Raw genomic sequence first — 5624 nt, 5'->3', positions numbered from 1 at the left:
CCACGCTGTGTCTTCCAACAGGAGTGTTAATGGATATGGGCTTTATAAGCCATCATATCTTTTTTTTTAACTTCCAAACATTCTTCTGGACTATTTCCAACTATGACTATCACAGTAGCAAGAATAACTCCTCCTAGGTGGAGCTGAGAAGAACACAGCCAGTTGCACAGGCCGATTACCACAAGGCAATTGCATGCAGTGTGCCCTAGGGTTGCATGCTTGCAGATCTGCAGTATTTTGCCTGAGAAACTGTGCAAACTCATTGCTAAGTTGAATTTTGGAAATGAAAAACCTATAGAATACTTTCTTTTAAAACTACGTTCGACGTGATCATGCATTTGTACAGCAAGTTTTCTTAAAAAGCAGAAGGACCTTGAAATATACTGTGAAATCATTTATTAACTTTTAAGGGATGAATTTTAAACACTGTAGCAGCATGTTTTCTGTTTTTATGGGAAAAGATGGCTCTGGTGTAGATTACAGTTCTACACGGATTGCTTTCTTTTTAAACCTGGTAGTTGCGATGTAGGGTCTGTAGCTCATGCTATGCAGCTCTCACCAACTGGTTTTCTGCCCTGGTCTGGAGATGTTCTTGGCATAGATGGCTCAGGATGATGGAAGCAGGGTGGCTGACCTTCAAGGTCTCCTCCTGTGCAGCCACGTACAGCATTGTAATGGCCTCCTCTTCCTGTGCCTTGTGCCAAAAGGCAAGCTCTCTGCAAGCTCAAATGTCCTCCATCTGGCTTTTCAAACTCTGCTTTTATCTGTGATATGTTTGACTCCTCCTGCTTCTGTGACCTCTAGACAAATTGTCTGTCTATGAATGGGTTGGGTTTTTTTTTTTTTTTTTTTGTCCTGTCTTTTTGCTTTCCACCCAAACTCACTTGACGGCTTTCAGTCTCTGCTCTCTCTTGCTTACATTTAGCCTCTTATCACTGATAACTTCCTAAATCATTTTCTCATTCTTCTCTCTATGACTCCAGGGCAGACCTACCCCAGAGGAGCTCTAGATGTTAAAGTAAAGACTTTAGAAGCAAGCAGACCTAGGCTTGAACCTGATTCCACCAATTATTAGCCTATGACCATGGCAAGTTATTTAAACTCCCTGGGTACCAGCAATAAGGTAAGAATAAGTCAAAGTTCTAGTCTTGCCTATCCTTTTGTAAAGATTTAGTGTGATAAAGTACAGACATCACTTGGCATCTAGTAGATGGTAATATTTAGATAACCTCTATTTTACTTTCAATGGAGTGACAAAAAATTGGGAAAAATCTCAAAGGTGAGCCTAAAGTATCAACAGAATCCTATCGAGTTGAAGGAGAAAGCAGAGAATAAGAAAGAAGTTGAGACCCTGGATAGAAGGAGTAGAAGATCTAACAAGCTGAATAAGCTTGAGGCTCCAGTCTTGATCCACTGACCATAGACAGCCTGGCCCCCAGTCTGGAGATGGCTATGGCCTTTTAATGGGATAGGAATGTGACTTGGCAATTAAGTCACCCTCTGAATGTTTTTCTGTATCATTCCCAATCTTAGGAATCCTACACTCCAAAGCTGATTGTCCCGTGCTCTTCCAACCATGAGACTGTTTTATATGTGGGTCAGTTTCCCATTAACTGTTCTTACTTCAGTCACAGTAAGTCTGAACCTGTGTCACTTGGAATAAGACTCCCGAGTTCCCAGTCAGCTATTTTTATCTGTGACGCTGAACTTCCACTTGGCTCATCAATAGTGTTAATGTCAGCAGGTCCCAAGTTTCATGCTATAAAATTGTGATGGTTTTATTGACCAATTAGCATAGGCTAATGATGATTGTTTTTTATGAAAGTTGGTGGGTCACACTCTGGACAGCAGGCTGAACAATGTCATTGAAGTTTTAATCATAGATCATAAAATGTTAGAACTGGAAGGTCTCAGAAGCCATGTAGTCCAACCTTCTCTGTTTACAAAAGAGGAAACTGAGGCCTAGGGAGGTTGTGATTAAAAAGCCAGCAAGCTAGAGACACGGAAGTACCTGGAAGAACAGATATTTCCCCTGAATCATTCAGTGAGGAGGCTCTGTGATGGCAGGAAGCCCGAGTTCACTGCCAATAGCTGCTGCTCTCCCTTCCTACTTCTGCCGAGGTCTCACACACTTCATGTTCCTGACTCTACACTCCATTCACTGAGCTCTACACAGTTCTTAGTAAGGAGACTCTGGACTCTTTCTTTTTTCTTTTTTGGTTTTTGAGACAAGGTTTCTCTGTGTAGCCTTGGCTGTCCTAGAACTCACTCTGCAGACTAAGCTGGCTTCAAACTCACAGAGATCCCCCTGCCTCTGCTTCCCGAGTGCTGGGGAAAAGGCATGCACCACCACCACCCAGCCTGATCTCTTTCTTACAACTATAAAACCTCGGCCTTCCAAATTCTACAGTGGGATTTTTAAGGTCAATATATGTGGGAGGAGATACTTGAAAGGACAGATGACTGCTCAGATTTTACTAACTCTGACATTTTATGGCATTAAGTTGCAGGGAATATGTGATACTCTATACCTAATGATGCATTTATTTAAAAAAAAAATCTTTCTCCTGGGAAGAAGCTTCTTTTTAAATTGTGTGTGTGTGTGTGTGTGTGTGTGTGTGTGTGTGTGTGTGTGTGTGCGCGTGCGCGCGCGCACGCGCGCGCTGGGGGTGTCACTGCGCCTAGCTTTTCCTGTGGATTCTAGGGATCCAAATGTAGGTCCTCACATTTGTGCGGCAGGTACTTTATCAGCTGTACCATCTGCCTTGGCCCTCAGTTCAATTTATCAGTTACGTTTCTCCTTGCTTTGAACAAATATCTGACAGAAAGCAATGTAAGGGACAACAGATTTATTTTGATTCATGGTTCAAGAGGGTACAGCCCACCATAGTGGGAAGGCATGGCGGTGGTTCATGGTGGTGGTTCATGATGGTAGAAACACGCAGCATAGGCCCCTCCCATCTGGGAAGACCAAGAACAGGAGGAGGGGAGGGAGGAAGAGGGAGGGACATGGGGGCGGTTCTGGAATGAAACTGGGTTTCCTCTTATTTATTTAGTTCAAGTCTCCGACCCATAAAATTGTTAGACCTCATTCAAGATAAGTCTTCCTCCTCGGTGAAACTTCACCAGAAACGCCCTCACAGAGATGTGTCCAGAGATGTGTCTTCTAGATGATTCCAAATCCAATCAAACTGAGAGTGAAGATTAATAACCAGGCTCAAGAAAAGAGTCTGCATGAACTCACTTTAGCTGTGGCCACATACACAAGACCCGCACAAGATCAGGCTGGCAAGATCAGTCAATAGTTCAGCGAGCAATGCTAACTGGACTGAGTGGTTATAAAAATGGGGAGGGGCAACATGAAGGTGGGAAGGGCAACGTTGTGTTGGGTGTGTCCAGTGGGACAGAGAGTGGGGAATTAGAGGTTGATATGATCAAAATAGACTGTATATGTGTATGAAATAGCCGTAGAATAAATAAAAGAATGTTATTTCAAAACAGACAAACTGAGACACCTTGATTGAAAAAAAAATAAGTTCCATGGATGAGGACAAGTTTAGGTCAACAAACAGCTCATGACATGCTGCATGCAGCTCCTGGCAGTCTGGCACAGAATCTGAGGTCTCTGGCTCACTCAGTCCACTGCTCTTCGAGGCCTGGATGACTTCTTTATAATGTGACAGTCCCCCATTCAACCAAGGAAAAACAGCCATGGGAATCCGAGGTGCGCACTAGTTAGAAAAAGGAAGAGGTACCAGAGACTACATTTCCACTGGCCTCACACTTCAGTGAACCGCATGTTGACTGGTCGGTCCCTGTTCAAGGCTGCCAGCCCGGGACTGTTCTACACATAATCCTTTGCTTGCTGTCTGTGGCTCAGTTATCACTCAGAAGCTCCGGTTGCACCCACAGAGACCCCTACAGAGACCCTGGCCGCTCCAGGTCCTCCCGTTGCCTGGCAGTCTCTTGTTGTTCTGAGCAGTTCCGTTGATAAATTTCTTGTTTGGCTGGATCCTGCTCAAGGTTGTTGATCAGAGCCACCTTCATCATCCGACAGAGGTGGCAGCTGTCACATCCCATCAGCAATACAGACACAATGATCAAGATACACTGTACACATGCATGAAACTACTAAGGAATAAACAAAAAAGTATTCTTTCAAAAAAAAGATAGACTGAGGCATGAGGCCACCTTGACTGGAAAAAATAAGTTTTACAGATGACAAGTTCGGGTTAATAAACAAGGTGAACAACAAATCCACAAAGAGTTAGTTTCCACACAGAACGCTCATCAGGGGGAAATCAGTCTATTGACCAGCCCCCACTGTCAGTCCTGAGGTGGCAGGGTGACGCGTACAGACAGATCATAGAGAAAGCTTCATGTATTGAGTGTTGTTTCCAACTGATCCCTGAGCCATCAGCAATAGCACATCCTTCCTCTTTCTTCCCTCCCTCCCTTCCTTCCTCCTTTCCTCCCTTCTTCCTCCCATCTCTTCTTTCTCTTCTCTCCTTTCTCCCTTTCCTTAAGTATTTATTGAGCATCTACTCAGTACCAGGTATGAAATGACAGGGCCACTGCAAGAGAGGGGATACAAAAGTTCATAGAAAATGGCAGAATCTCCCCAATAAATCATGAAGGAAAAAAACAAAGTTATGAATGTAACTGTCCGAAACTCCTCGGCAAGTCCACACAAGATGAGTGCAGAAAGAATTGCGGTGCTTGCTGGGGATCAGAATCACACGTCTGAGCTATCCTAGGAAGATTTAACACAAGTAGAGCTGCCCTTTCCCTGTGTGGTGGCTGCAGCATCCTCCTCAGTGGCATACGCGTGACTCAGAGACTGGCTCTGTGGATGCTTTCTCTCCCCTGCTGATGCCTACAGAGGTTTAAAATGCAAGTCAGGCAGTAATGTAGACTTCTATATTCAGGAACCACAGATCAGACGGTATGTGTTTTGAAAATGGACTTTAAAATGTCAGCCGTATCTATTATAGCAACACACAGAAAAGCGCAGTTTTTAGAAAGAGATAAAATACCTCATGCGTATAGTTTTCAAAGATGAACAGTGCCCTTTGGAAGGATTTTCAAAGCATCCTTCCATCCATCAGGCAGATAGTCCAGGAGAGCTTCATGGAGGAAGATTGCCTTCAGGGACTGACAGGCAGAGATGACCTGAGTTAGATGCTTGTGGGGGAGAGGTAGTTTCTGGGTATGGTCTAAGTCTGGAACGTGCAGGAATGCACGGGCCATGGATAAATGACGTAGGTGAACATGGAAATGATAAGCAAACTAAGAGCAGGAACGATGGGAAAAGATTTCGGTTTCAAAGACTTGGGCTGGGATTGAACAGGGACTGAAGGAGTCTTGGCATCAGCCCTGAGCCCCTGGGGAAGGGCTTTGATGCGGGTGTTGCCCCTGGGGAACTCAAATCCCTATTAGGTGAGATAATTCAGAGTAGAGTCCTGGGGGAACTGCTCAATGGTAGAGTGCCTGTCTAGTATGCATGAGGCCCTGGGTCCAGTCCTTAACATAGCCACAAAACAGTCTTCAGGAGACCAGAAGTAGCTTTGTCTGTGCCGCATCCTGAACCCTCCAGTAGTATGTTAAGGTGAGAATCCGAGGTA

The sequence above is a fragment of the Peromyscus californicus genome, unplaced genomic scaffold, assembly GCF_007827085.1.
Source record: "Peromyscus californicus insignis strain IS unplaced genomic scaffold, ASM782708v3 Scaffold_7__1_contigs__length_154581171, whole genome shotgun sequence".
NCBI classification, from domain to species: Eukaryota; Metazoa; Chordata; class Mammalia; order Rodentia; family Cricetidae; genus Peromyscus; species Peromyscus californicus.
The sequence above is the reverse complement of the archived record's forward strand: the minus strand, read 5'-3'. Positions refer to the sequence as shown.